Source organism: Piliocolobus tephrosceles, chromosome 17, assembly GCF_002776525.5.
Source record: "Piliocolobus tephrosceles isolate RC106 chromosome 17, ASM277652v3, whole genome shotgun sequence".
NCBI lineage: Eukaryota > Metazoa > Chordata > Mammalia > Primates > Cercopithecidae > Piliocolobus > Piliocolobus tephrosceles.
In genome coordinates this window covers 35,650,055-35,665,038 of record NC_045450.1, presented here as the reverse complement: position 1 = coordinate 35,665,038, position 14,984 = coordinate 35,650,055, and the positions used below count along the sequence as shown (strand labels likewise).

Genomic DNA, 14,984 nt, shown 5'->3' with positions numbered 1-14,984 from the left:
AGGCAGGAGAATGGCGTGAACTCGGGAGGCGGAGCTTGCAGTGAGCTGAGATCCGGCCACAGCACTCCAGCCTGGGTGACAGAGTGAGACTCCGTCTCAAAACAAACAAACAAACAAATTTCAAATATATTCAGAATTGATAAACAGTAATCATTGGCATAGCTCCATCAGACAAAATATTGAAATAATTCTGTGCTTATTGGTTCATTACCACTGCCCTGAGACCCTGGGGGCCTCCCCCGGTGCCTAACCACAGTCTCTGGCACTTCCAGCCCTCTGCAGTGATGCAAGTCAGGGGATAACTTCCACATGAATCCCTACCTTCCCATGGCGATGCAGCAGGTCAGGAGGTAAGGACTGGCACTGCCGTTGGTAGCCCTTTCTGACTGGCCAGTGCCCCAACCGAACCACTTGTCCATGGTTTGCGTCTCACCCTTGAAAACACTCCACAGTTATCTTACTTTGAGTTCCCCTAGAGGCAGACTGTGAGACACAGATCTGGGTGCAGGTCATTTATTTTGGATGCGATCTCAGGAGGCAACGGTAAGAGAGTGAGGAAGTGAGGCCTGGAAGGGAAGGCAAGACAGGGGTGTCGATGAGCAGGTTACCAGCGTTGGACAATGGGAGCTTGAGCCTGCTGGGGACTTGTGGGAGATTGCATAGAGCACATCTCAGGGCTGTTCCACCTGAGAGGGGAGGAAGCTGAGAATTTATCCGCCAGCTCCGTTTGTCATTGGTTAGAGAGCTGCTTCCAAGGGCATTAACTCCCTGGGTCTTCTGGCCTGGCCTGTGTTCAGCTGAGAAAGCCTGCCAGGCAGGTAGAGAAGTGCGAATGCTTACAGCAGGTAGCTGGTGGTGTGCACTGAACAATTCACTGAAGAAGCGGGCAAGTATGACAGAGCCTGCTGCAGCAGTAAAAATCAGTGATGACATGCATGGCAGGCAGAGCTGCTTTCCAGGTGGCAGGGGATCCCCAGTCATGGAGGTTTACCAAAAGGAGACTGGCTGTGTTTTTCCTGGATGATTTGTTTGTATGAGATCCCACAATACTCTGGCTCCTGGACTGCTTATTTACAGAGATTTCAGGATTCTCCTGGCTGGAAAAAAAAAAAAAAAAAAAAAAAAAGAACATGGAGAAACTTCAACATTCAACATTCTAGGAAAATTTGGCTCCACAAAGATACTATCGACTCATTGCCTGCTTCCTGCTAATCTAACCATTTTCAAATTCCCCTTCGCAATTACTGCAATCAAGTTATTATCAATCATACTATCAATTGCTTGCCCCGCTCTAGGATGTAGGTTAAATATTCTTGTGTCAGTAGGATGCTGCATCCTAGATTTTCATTGAAATCTAATGACTTTCATCTTCAAAGAAACTGTTTGGAGCTAGCGCTCCATCCCCACCCCTGCTGGTTTAATTACGGCACTTCATACATTTCACATTCTGAAGATAAACACCCTGTTCAGCATTTATCCCAGGGAGATGCTTTTCAAGGGGTAATGTTCCTAAAGTGCCCACTCCAGCGAAAGGATGGCTCATCACCTCAACCTTGTGAATGTGTACTGGCTTCTGGTGAAATGCAGCCAGGAGGCTTCAGCATCCTTCCAGCTGGTGCCTCCCTGTGCTGGGACCTGGGCCCGTGCTCCAAACAGCCACAGAGAGAGTCTTGGTGATCGAGGCTGGAAATAATACCAGATCATTGAGTGGGCACTTCTGGAAAGTAGAGCATTTGGGTTTTTTTCAAAGCTTGAACATTCATTTAATAGGTATCACACCACCAAGAAGTCATCAAGACTTGGAGAAGGTGGGAGGAATTTAGGAAAGATAGTGCAAGACGGAGAAGATGGGTACCACTGGTGGTCCTGAGATCAATGGGGCAACGGGTGTTGTAGCTCATCCTGCCACCTCCCTTCTTCTAAGTGTCCCCTCAGAAAGAGAGGCCCATGGGAACTATGAATGCCTGTCATGTGCCAGGTACCATAGGCACAGCAGTAGACAATGCAGGTATCCTTCAAAGCATCCTGTCCACACAAAAGTCACATTTCCAGGGAGCAGGACCACACACACACACAGAAATATAAAACAATCACTAATTAGGATCAGATCCATGAAAGGGAAAATAGAACCCCACATTGAAGAAATATAGAAGGGAAGGTGTTTAGGAGAGTTGAGCAGAGAAAGTGTATCAATTTAGGTCTTCTGAGAAGCAGATGTCAAGACAGGAGTGGATGTGCACGAGATTGTTAGGTAGAATGCCAATGAAGGATAAAAGGTGAAGGAACAAGATGAGACAGGGAGAGCCTTCAGGCTGAAATGCATATCTGACACCTGGGAAAGGACAGAGAGAAGGAGGGATTGAGTAGGGAGAGTCTCAGATACAGTGGAGCTCTGAGAAAGACTCAGTCGGGTTCATGAGGAGTTCTGGGAAAGACTCGGTCAGATTCAGTGGGTAGTACCTGAACAAAGCAGATGCACATCAGGCAGGAATGGTCCAACCCTAGAACCCAAAGGTTCTCTGTCACTAACAGCAACCTGGGGGAAATGTGGGCTTAACATGAATGTCATGGTGGATCCTAAGGTGTGGCTGCTAGAAGCTGCCATTCAGCTATGCTCCCCACACCAGGTCCTCTTGAGAGGAAAGCTGCATGGGACATCTCTATGGCCTCCACAGTCCACCCCTTGCTTTTACAGGTCCATTTCACCACACATGTTTGGGGAGCAATTCCTCCCTAATTCCCATGGGCCTCTCTTTCTGAGGGGACACTTAGAAGACAGAAGGTGGCAGGATGAGCTACAACCCCCATCACCCCATTGATCTCAGGACCACAAATGGCACTCACCTTCTCCTTCTTCCACTGTCCTTCCTAAATTCCTCCCACCTTCTCCAGGTCTTGATGACTCATTGGTGGTGTGATGCAACCTTTATTGCTGAGGAGTCTGAGTCCTTGGTAATCATACATTTTGTTTTGTTTTGTTTTGTTGTTTTTTGTTTGTTTGCTGTTTGTTTGAGACACAGCGTCTTGCTCTCTTGTCCAGGCTGGAGTGCAATGGCATGATCTTGGCTCACTGCAACCTCTGCCTCCCAGGTTCAAGCCATTCTCCCACCTCAGCCTCCCAAGTAACTGGGATTACAGACGCATCCAAGTAACAAATCCCAAGTAACTGGGATTACAGGTGAACCATGCCTGGCTAATTTTTGTATTTTTTGCAGAAACAGGGTTTTGCCATGTTGCCCAGGCTGGTCTTGAATTCCTGGGCTCAAGCGATCTGCCCACCTTGGCCTCTCAAAGTGCTGGGATTATAGGTGTAAGCCGCCACAACCAGATTTATCATGCATTTCTTAAATTGTGCTTTCTGCATGTGTTCCTTCACAGTTACAATGGGGAAAGGGAAACCAAGTTCCACATATATTCCTCTTCATCCCCATTGTGTATTAGCAGCCCTATCCCTTCCTGATGATATGATCAATTATCCCTGCCATGATGGTGACTCCTCTCTTACCTGCTAGCCCCTAGATACAAAGTATTTAAAGCACCCTGGTGGCAGTGATAGTTTTGTAATTCAATGGTACTCTTGCCGTGTCCCTGGCAAGAGTATATCCTCTTTGGGAACCAAAGTCTTTAATCCCAGCAGAGTCCATGGTTGGGAGGATGGAAAGCATAAAGTTCCCTGCAAGGTCAGTGGGAATAATGTTAAGGGACGCTTCCATTCCTTAGTTCCTGAGTCCATGTACTTTTCCTACCTGGGACCCAGGGATCTCTGATAGAATGCATATATTGCACTCTGAAAGATGGCATCTGATGGGCTTGCCTCCAAGCTGGCACTTACTTGTGCATTTGGAAGGCCATTCTAGCATTATATGAGGCCAGCTCTTTCTGGATGATATGGTACATGATACAACCAGTAGACCCTATGGTCACTGACTCAATTTTACACCTCCTTCACTATAAAATGGGTTCCCTAGACAGATGCTAGATTGTGTGAGATTCCATGTCTGTGAATCAGGAATTCTACAAATCCCTGAATAGTTGTGCCAGCTGAGACTCTGCAGGCAGAAAGGCAGAACTATACCTGTAACAGGTATCTATCCTATAAGGTTGAACCACTGGTCCTTCTAGACTAGAAGGGGCCCAATGTAGTCAACTTGTTACCAAGTGGCTCAGTGGTCTCCTTGAGGAATAGTGCCAGATCTAGAGGCTCATTGGTCCGTGGTGCTGGCAAGTAAGGTATTCAGTGACAGCAATAGCTAAATTGTCTTTCCTTTCTGGAAATTCATAATTAGACCCATACTAACCTTTGTTTCTACAATCATGGCCATTCTATTCATTTGTCCGTTCTGCCAGTTCTGGGGTGGCCAATGATGAAGGGTGGTTAAAGTCAACTGGCTGAGTCATTTTGTCTTCTTATTCAGTGCCTCTTCTGTGGTGGATAGTTTCATGTCAGAGTTAATATGTGATAAAAAATCTTCAGAATTCACACCAACATCCATATGTCCATCCACATGTCTCAACCTCAGACCTCCTTGTCTCCAATCCTTTCATCCTTTTCCTTCCAGGACTCTGATCAGTCAGCCAGGCTATTGGCCTCTGTCCAGGAATCTTTATATATTCTCAACTCAGGCCACTTCTCCTTGCTTTGAAAGATATTTTTTCTGGGTATAGAATTCTAAGTTGATATGTTTTTTCTTTTGTTTCTTAAAAAATATTGCTCCACTGTCTTCCCACTTGCATTGTTTCCAACAAGAAATCTTCTGTCACCATTATCTTTATCTGTGTATACCATGACTCTTTTTTTCTCCCCTCTGGCTGCTTTAAAGACTTTCTTTTTATAGCCAGTTTTGAGTAGTTTGATTACAATCTGCCTTGTTATGGATTTCTTCATGTTTCTTGCTCTTCAATTTTGTGGAATTTCTTGAATCTGTGAGTTTATAGTTTTTATCAAATTTGGGAAATATTTTAGCCATTACTTTTTAAAATTTTTATCCATGCTTCTCTCTTCTCTCCTTTGAGTACTCTACATATAACATGTCACATAAAGTTGTCCCGCAGTTCACTGATGTTCTGTATGTTTTTGTTCTTGTTGTCTTTCTTCTGTGTGTTTCAGCTCAGGTAGATTCTACTGCTGTCTTCAAGTCACTAATCTTTTCTTCTGCAGTATCTAATATAGCATTTATCTCATGCAATGTATTTTTTATCTCACATATTGTACTACGAGACCTAGAAGTTCAATTTGGATCATTTTTTCTATTGCATATCACTACTTAACTTTTAAAATATATACAATACTGACTACTAAATATTAACTAATGTCTACTAATTCTAACTTCTGTGTCAGTTTTGGTCAATTTTATTTGCCTGATTTTTCTCCTTATTATGGGAGATATTTTAATACTTTTTTTCATGCCTAGTATTTTTTATTGAATGTGAAGTACTGTGGGTTTTACTTTGCTGTTTGCTGGATTTTTTAATTCCTAAAAGTATTCTTGAGCTTTGTTTTGGATACAGTTCAGTTATGCAGAAACAGTTTGATCCTTCAGAGTCTTGCTTTTATGATTCATTAGGCAGAACCAGAACAATGTCCAATCTACAGTGAATTATTCTACACTACTGAGTCAAGACCCTTTTGTGTATTCTACCCAATGCCTCATGAATTTTTAGATTTTCCCTTATGGCTAATGGAAACAAGCACTGTTTCCAGCCCTCTGTGAGTATGGAGTGCTATTCCTTATAATCCTTTCGGAGGATTCTATCCCTAGCCCTGGTCAGTTTCCTCACACATAGGTATTTATCAGTTCTTTTCTGAATACTTGAGGGAATCCTTCTGTAGACCTCTAGAGTTATCCACCTGTGCAGCATTCTCTTCTCCAGTGTACCATCCCACAAACTCTAACTGCCTTTTTCTCTCCCAACTTTCAGCTCTGCCTTCTGAACACGAGAGTCTACCTGAGTTTCCCCTTTCTGGGCCATAATCTGGAAAATCTCTCACGGTAATAAGATGGGGCACTCATAGGGCTCCCTTCATTTGATTCCCATTTCTGAAAGGTTATTCCTCTTCATTGCCTAAATTTTCATGTCTTGAAAACTAATGTTTCACATATTTTGTGTATTTTTGGTTGTTTCAGGAACAAGAGCAAATCTGAAACTTGCTACTCCATCTTGGCTGAAAACAGAAGTTCTCCACCTCTGTTCCTCCATATTTGCCTTCTGTTTGTAAATGTTAGGCAGCAGTCTTATTGGCTGCCTGAATATTTTGTCTCTAAAGACACCAGGCTCATTATCCATGCTCTCAGTTCAAGCCACCATTGGAGCCCTTCTGACCTTGCCAGTCTTTATGATAATTGCAGTCCTCTGGCTTCTGCTATATTAGGAAGTCATTATCTTCCTAATGGTCCAGTTCTGCATCTGCCTCTCCTATCGGCAGCCTTAATCTGCAGAGGAGAGCCAACAATGAGTTACTTGGGAGGCTGGTGTGCTTCTCACCAGTGCACTCCTGATGTTATTGGTGAATGGTATGTCCTCTTGGTCCTCCAATGGAACATATCCTCTATGGGCCTTCTGGTCTCATATACTGCATGTCCCTTTCCCTCAAGTTTTTTCCTCCTGCCAGAGAAACTCAGCTATTTCTACTTCATCTCAGTATGGGCCATTGCCTTCTCTAGGCTTCTAGAAGCTTCTTTAGCAGTGAGTTTGTCCCATTTCCTCAGGTCTTTGCAAGGCTATTAAATCTTAGTTCCAAGAAAGTGATGTCAATTCAATGAATTCTTATTTGTTCAGTTATATGTTCTGGACCTTTTCATCAAACACACCAGAAATCCTATCCCAGAGGTACTCTCTTGCCTCCTGACAGTACATACTTGCTCATTCATGCAACTCCCTCAGAAAACCTCTTTCTCCTCTTGTCAGGCTTAGCACGCTCACAGTAGGTTTATACTGGCCTGGTATTCATATATTAATAAAGAAATTGAAGCACGTTATACCTAATAAAGGTGCACAAATCCTGAGTGTATTGATGGATTAATTTGCATGAAGTAAACACACCCAGACATCCATCACCCAGGTCAAGAAATGAAACATGGTGAGCTCTCCAGAAGCTCACCTTATGGTACCTTCCAGTCAATGCCTCCCTTCTAACGATAAGCATGAGCCTGACTTTTGCATCACAGGTAAATTTTGTTTGACTGTGAACTCTTTACAAGTGGAATCATGTAGTATGTATGCCTTTGTGTCTGGCTTGTTTGCCTCAATCATGTTTGTGAGTTTCATCCATGTTTTCACATGAGGTTGTAGTTCATGCATTCTCATTGCTGAGTAGTAACCCACTGTATGATTATATCACAGTATAATAATCTTTTTTACTGTTTATGGGCATTGGTTTTTTTTCCAGCTTTGTGATATCACCAATAGCACTGCTATAAGCACTCTTGTATGTGTCTGTTGGTGAACATATGAGCACATTTCTGTTGGGTGCATATGAAGGAGTAGAATTGTGAGGTCTCTGGGTAGGTGTATGTGCATCAACTATATTTTGAAACAAGCTGGTGAGTGGGACTTTTCTCTCTAAGTCCCTGATCTAAGTTTGTCACAAGATAAGTGATAAGTGCCCTATATTCTAAAGAGGAGCTGGAGGACACACCCCCTCAGATTTCTTAAGAGGTATCCTAACAGGTCACCCACTAAGACCAAAGAGTATCCCCATCACCCACTCCAATCTATATAAGGAGAAGAGTAAATGTTTGAGAGAAGTATGGGGAAGTAGTCAGCTTTGAGAGTTGTCATCCTGGGCAGAGAGCACTGTGACTCAGGAAGTGGGATGGAAGGGGACAAGGCATGGAAGGCACAGCAGCCACCAAGCATGGGAGGTTGCTCAAGAGACTGGCTTCAGGGACCAGCCTGACACCCATGGCTGGTGGCTTGCTGAGCTGTGGAGTCTGGGAGCCCCATTCCACCCTCAACTGGGATAGGATGAGATGAGATAAGAACCATCCTGGGAGTGTATACTTAGGAGCTTAAGGACACATGTCTTAGGCTGGGTTCCCCCTGGAATCAGACCCCGTGCTAAAGACTCAAGTACAGCAGTTTGATAAATATTCCAGGAAGTACGGAGAGGGAAGAAGGAAAATGAGAGAGGGATGGAAAGGAAGCCAGTACAGTGTGTATTAATGAGCAGGGACCGCTGTGGGCAACTGGAGCTCAAACCCATTGATGACTATCATGCACACACCGTGTCCCAAATAAAGGCAAGGAAGTTGGGGTATTTGTCCACTGACTCCTATTCCCAGGCATGTCAGCTCCCCTCGTACGTTGAGCAGAGCCCACAGGAAGAAAGTCACAGGTGCTAACCATGACTTTCACCCCATGGAATATGACAGCAAGGAGAAGCGCATGCCTGCTACAGCATATATGTACAGAGATTCACAGCCGCTTCTTACCTGGAGAAACTCTGGAAGTGGGGGTCAGACTGGGGCAGGCCTCTGTGAAAAGATGAGGAGAGAGGCAGCAGCAGGCACCCTATACCACCTCAATTTGCTGTAGCAAGACTGCACGAGTTTCCTGTGGACCAAATACAGGCCACGGGAGGTAGCTAGGCTCAAGAGGTCTTGATGGCATCTTGTCTGTTAGTTGCAGGGTTTCCTGCAAGAAAGGAGATCAAGAGGAAGGTCCCATGAGGTCAGCTAGAGAACAGGCAACCCACACCCAGAAATAGTGTAACACAGAGATCCTTCCTGAGAAAACCATGATGCCCCATGAAAGCCAACAGAAGGTGCCACTCCCTGATAGAATTGATGCCTTGTAATGGCCCATGCAAGATGACATCTGTCCTCTCACCTCAGGGCTCACACACAGGGGATAGAACACCCACAGCAGCAGATAAGAGGGCAAGGAGGGAAGAAGATGCCAGACAGTCCCAGTTCGCCAACCTCCCCTCCTCCAGGATTCCAGCTCAGGTCAGGCTGAGACAAGAGGTGGGAGGAAGACTGGAATAGCCTGCAAGACTGGATTTGATAGAAACTGGGCAGGACATTTTAATACCTGAAAATGAGTCAATTACAGAAGTTAACAGGAAAGCTAACCCATCCATCTGAGATATTGACAAGGGAAGGAGCAGACAAGACAGTTTGAAGGCAGCAGTGTGTGAAGACTGTTTCATAAATGGCTAACATCTCTGTCCTGCTTCTCCCTCCTATGTCTGAAATGCCCCTGCCCTCAGCCCACCACAGCAGAATCCTTTCTCTCCCCCAGACACAGGGTTTTCAGCCAAGCATCATCATCATCCCTCCAACCATTGCAGTAACGTGTTCCCGTGTTCCCAATGGGGTGGGCCTGGCCTTCCCGGGGTAGGCGCATCTCTCACGCATTACCAATCACAGGACTCCATCCCATCAAAGCTAGGAAGAAAAAGATGCTCGCAGGATGTCCTGTGTTTTCTTAGAGTCTGTATTCATCTATTGGTCATCTACTCATTGGGTCAATTGTATTAACAATATTTGCTTCTTTTCTGTAGTATTGATGCTCTGACGTTTGTGGTCTCTCTAACTGGGGAGAAACTGCCTCTCCCAGGACTAGCTGATTCCTAGAGAAAATAAACAACTCAACCTAACTACACACCTTTCATATGCAAACCAACCAACCCTGAGTTCATACCCCCAAACACCTCCTTTATTCAACTCTCACGCTGCAAGGCAATATTTGCCCTGCCCCACATCAACCCAAGCTCAAGTACCAGACCACTAGGCACAAGTCCCTGTGCCCCAAAGCCTGCCAGAATTATTCAGAATAGCTAATTCCAAACTAACTACCCCACACACCCATAGCCAATGCCTTGCCTTGCTTGAGGAAACCCTAATAAAGGCTCAGGCAGAGGCTTTCCCCTCTCTCCCTCTGCCTCCTGACCAAAGCTGATGCTTCTCTCTGTGGCCTCGTGTGGTGTGGTATGTCCCTCCTCTCATGAGCTGTTCAGTAATAAAGGTCTCATTTCAATGTCATTGACCCTTTTGTGTCATCCCATGGCCACCTCTGTATATTAAAATCCTGCAGGTACACTTTGAGACACAGGATACAAGGACCTTGAAAACTGGAGCTGTCAGGGGCATCTTTACAGCCCCATGTAGAGAGCTGCTAAATAACCACCCCAACCCAGGGGAGGCAGAGCTGAGAAATCAACACACGGCCACAGTGTGGACCACACTTTTGTAGCACGTGGGTTCACAGGCTTCACCCTGAGCGTTCTGTTTATGTGAGCCACAAACAAAACAAAACAAGAGTTTTTTTTTTCTTTTTTTTTTTTCTTAACTTTGCTTTAACCAGGTCAAGATGCACTTTCTAATCTTTGTAGCTAAACGTTCTGGCTAATGTACTCTCTTCCCAAATCCCTGATTAAGTCTCACCTCCTCCAGGGAGCCATCCCAGGTTACCCCAACGTCCCAGTCTCTCCCTCCTCACAATGCCAACTGCTCCTAGGATCTTGTAACATCTTCTATTACTCTCTCACATGCCATCGCATACTATTCTCTAACCATCCCATGATTTCCCTGTGCTCCCAGTTTCTAGAGTGCAGGGGTGCTCTTTAGGTCTCTTCCTGGGAATGCTCTTATGCCTCTAATTAATTTGGGAGCCCCCCATAGGTACCTATCTGTGACCAAATCATCAATGGACTAACAGCAGGTGATCTTCCTGCCCCCCCTTATCCCTAGATGCCCACACATGGCCCCACTGGAGAGGCTATATAGAAACCCAGCTGCAATTTCCCTGCATCTTGTCCTAAAATTCAAAGACATCACAATTTCCCCTTGACTTCCCCTGAAAAATCAAGAACCACATCACTTCTCAAGGCTCACCTGGCCTGGCTCACCTGGCCTGGCTCACCAGCCAGTGGAAAAGCCCGAATGGGCTAACGCTAATGTAAACCCTTGTGGGTACCTAGTTCAGCTTTGGTTTATCTCACCTTCCCCAACTGGTTAATTATGAGGAGAGGAAGAGAGTAATGACACCACTTCCCAGCCTCTGTGGTCTGCTCCATTCATGGAGAGGACACAGCACTTTGGGGGTCACAGTATTCTGAGTTCAAGTCCTGGCTCTACCACTGCCTGACTGTATGTTTTCAGGCAAGTCTCGTCCCTCTCTCCAATCCTTGGGAACTTTTTATCTGAAATAGGGTCATTAATAATCCAGACAGTGAACTGGGCACGGTGGCTTACGCCTATAATCCCAGCACTTTGGGAGGCTGCAGCGAGTGGATCACCTGAGGTCAGGAGTTCGAGACCAGCCTGGCCAATATGGTGAAACCCTGTCTCTACTAGGAATACAAAAAATTAGCCAGGCATGGTGGTGGATGCCCATAATCCCAGCTACTCAGGAGGCTGAGGCAGGAGAATCCCTTGAACCCAGGAGGCAGAGGTTGCGGTGAGCCAAGACCACGCCATTGCACTCCAGCCTGAGCAACAGAGAGACTCTGTCTCAGAAAAAAGAATGAATGAAAGAAAGAAAGAAAGAAAGAAAGAAAGAGAGAGAGAGAAAGAGGAAGGAAGGAAGGAAGGAGGGAAGGAAGGAGGGAAGGAAAGAAGGAAGGAAGGAGGAAAGAAAGAGAGAAAGAAAGAAAGAAAGAAAGAAAGAAAGAAAGAAAGAAAGAAAGAAAGAAAGAAAGAAAGAAAGAAGGAAGGAAGATGAAAAAAAGAAAAAAGAGAGAGAGAGAAGCCAGTATGTTCATGTATATTTTGTCTTAACAAAGCTAGAAGGGATATTTAAGTGAAAATTGCACAAGTAAGACAATCTTTAAAAAAGTATCAACAAAATAATTATAGAGTGGATGCATGGGCAGATATAGCAACAACAACAATAATAATAAAGGTAATTGGTGAGAAGGGCAAGAGGCCAAATCTATTTGCTAAAAATTAAAAAGCAATGTTCATAATAAAAGCTTGGAAAGAATAATATCAAGCAAAACCATATTTCATTTTAATGTGTAAAGTACTTTCTCGTCTATGATCTACTGGGCTAATCTCATGCAGTGAATGTTCCTGCTCTCCATTTTAACAAAATAATTAAAATTGAGGTTCAGAAAGACTAAGAGGCTTGTCCTTGGTCATGTCAAGGCAAAGCCAGGGTTATATATCAGACTGGTCTGGACACTACTTAGAAAAAAGAAAAATCTCCGCACCTGATTCTGGGAGAATCATTCTAGGAAGAGTGCAGTTCAGGCCAGATTCTTGTCCCAGCACTTTCTATCCTGAAGACACACCCCAAAGGTAGTTGGGATCATCCCCTTGGGCAGCAAGGGGCACGTTCACCCAGATCCCCAACTAAAATGTCTCTGCCTCATGAGTTTAAATGATTAGCTGCTTCTAACCTAGTCCCCTCTCTTCTCCACCCATCCCTTCCTCCCCGACTCTGGGGCGCTGACACTCCACTGGAGTGGTAACTCTTTTGAGGACGCTAAAAATTGCTTTATTTTTCACCACTAATTTGCCAACAAGCTCAGTCGTCCATCCAGTTGGCCCGAAATGAAATTCTATAATTATACAAAAGCCTGGGTCAGCGACCTTCTGATTGCAATATCTTGTCTCTTTTGTCCCTTCCTTCCACCACCTCACCCATGGGACGAAATTGCTTCGGCTCCTCCGGCAGCCTCCGGAATGAGGTGGTATTGGAAACTAGTGAGGCGTGGCTCTGCGGAGGTGTTCATAGCTTTGCAATAATTTACCCATTTTCATTTGTTTGATTTCATTAACACCTGGGTCTCAGGGGAGAGCCCAGTTGGGAAGGAGGGAAAAAACAAGTGATTTCAGTTGAAATCAAGTGGTTGTCACTGCCTTGTCTCGCAATACCAAGGGAGTGTGGAATGCCAAGGGTGGAGTGGGGTCTGAGCTGGGTGATGAAGGAGGCCTCTCCATAGAGGCAGTTTCTGCTAAAAAGTCTTGCCTTTCACAATCCTCAGTCCTCAAGGGTCCCGTCTCTCAAACTCACCCCATTGACACCAAGAGTATGCCCTACACCAGTGTCCCTTTCTCAACAAGCCAGCCTTACTGACCCATTGGGCCAAGGTTACCGGGATGGCTGCATTCAGACAGCATGGCTCAGTGTAAGGGCATGGATGCCCATAACTGGGATCCAATCTGACTCCACCTCCTGCTTGCCTGGCAGCCTTGAACATGGAGCTTCAACTCCAGGAGCCTCAGTTTCTCTCATAAATAAAGTAGAGATGACAGCACCTACCTCACAAAGGTTGCTGCAAGGATTAGCTGGGATAATGAATGGGGAAGAGCCCTGAATGCTGTGTCTGACACATTGTGAGTGCTCAGTGGAGTGAGAAAGGACAATAGTAATGGTTGCCATCTTTATGATTTTCTCTTCTTTTTCATCTTTACCATCACCATCATCAATCATCACTCCCCACCTGGCCATCTCAGCCTCCACAGGCTCTCAGCAGACAGAACCCAGTCTCAGAGGGAAGGCTGAAATGCTCACTGGCAGTGAGCAAAGGTCCCTGGGCCCAGCTTCCTCCAGAGAGAGACTTTGATCCAGTACAAGTCAAACTACTGACCGGCATGGCACACCCTTTCTCAAAGGCATAAGAATTCTGGTGACTTTGTGATGTCAAAGTGATGGGGAAGGACACTCCATTGGCTAATGGCATCTGATGGTGAGACAGTCTCTTGTGGCCAGTCTGGATCTGTTTATTCTCCCCGTTCCCTAGAGCATCCCAGAGAGACTCCAGGGCTGGGAAGCAAAAAGCCATTGCCATTTTAGCCCGTGGAAATAGCAGACAGTTGGAAACATCACTTTGGGGTGCAATGGTCGTCCAGAGGCCCCTTGAATCAGCAACAAGGGTCATTAGAGTCTGTTTCCATCCTCACAAGAGGTTGATCTGCCTGTAAAGGCAAGTCCTTCTATTGCCAGTAATAAGAATGTGCTGATGACAAGAGCTGGCATTTATTGAGCACTTACTGTGTGCAATGTTCTAGGCACTGTCCATGTGTTAACTCACTTCACCCTTATGAGTGATTGCCGTGTTTGTCCCCATTCTATCGCTGAGAAAGCTCAGGCAACAGGAAGTTAAGGCCCTTGGTCTGACAACCAAGAGTGGTCGAGCAAAGACTCAATCTGGTCTGCCTGACCCTAAAGTCCACGTCTTCCAGCTTTTGGACAGCTCCAGCCACTACAAAATCCTTCAGTAATTGGAATTAAAATCTTCTTCCTGGAACTTGTGCCCCAAGGGTCTTGGTTCTGCATTTAGGGTTCTCTCTGCAGAACTCAACTCCCTCCAGTGAGACAGCCACGTCCAGGGACACCTTCAGCTCCCAGTGCCCCCACCCAGCTCCTCAACTCCAGACTGCAAATGCCATTAACCGTAGCTCATGGGCCATGAGGTAAAGAGCTCCCTTGCCCAGCCATTCTCCTCTGGACCACCCTTTAAACAGAAGCCTCAGGACAAGCTCTGATGGCAACAAAGGGAGGGGAACATCATCTCTACCCTTCCAGATGACCAGCCTCTCATCGGGAATTCTTGACTACACAGTTCTGAAATTTCCCCATGCTCCAGAATCTTCTAGGTCACTGGGCACACGTGCAGATTTCTGGGCTCCACACGCAGACATTTAGCATTAGAAGGATTTGGTGAAGCCCATAAATCTGCATATGTCAAAAATAAAACAAACAAACAAAAAAACACCACAGGGAATTCCTAAGTGGAGAAGGTGGGAGTGGGGAATGGGGGAGGTGCACCTTAATTATGCCTTGAGAAACCCCGCCCAAGTCCTGAGCACCTCTTTGTCCAGCTGCCCGCACGAGAGGGTCAACTCAAATGCCTGAGTGTCCTCTCTGCACCCTGAGAGACCACTATCCCCAGCCATGCCCTGACGCCAGCCTCCTGCATGGCAGCTGAGGTCCCCCACCCAGGACCATTACAAGCCCATTAGAAAGCCCCAGGCTCTGAATGCAGTCAGATTTCTACAGCAAAACCACGGCCTGAGATTCCTTCTTTCTGT

General features: G+C 45.6%; 1 long non-coding RNA gene across 1 annotated transcript; it reads right to left on the bottom strand.

The window, feature by feature from the left end:
- Window positions 1-499: 499 nt before the first annotated feature.
- On the bottom strand, window positions 500-8,638 carry LOC113225267. Its single transcript, XR_003309929.1, has 2 exons — window positions 8,433-8,638; window positions 500-1,097 (listed from the first exon to the last, which is right to left on the bottom strand). It is a non-coding gene; the product is annotated as an uncharacterized LOC113225267 (long non-coding RNA).
- Window positions 8,639-14,984: the final 6,346 nt, after the last annotated feature.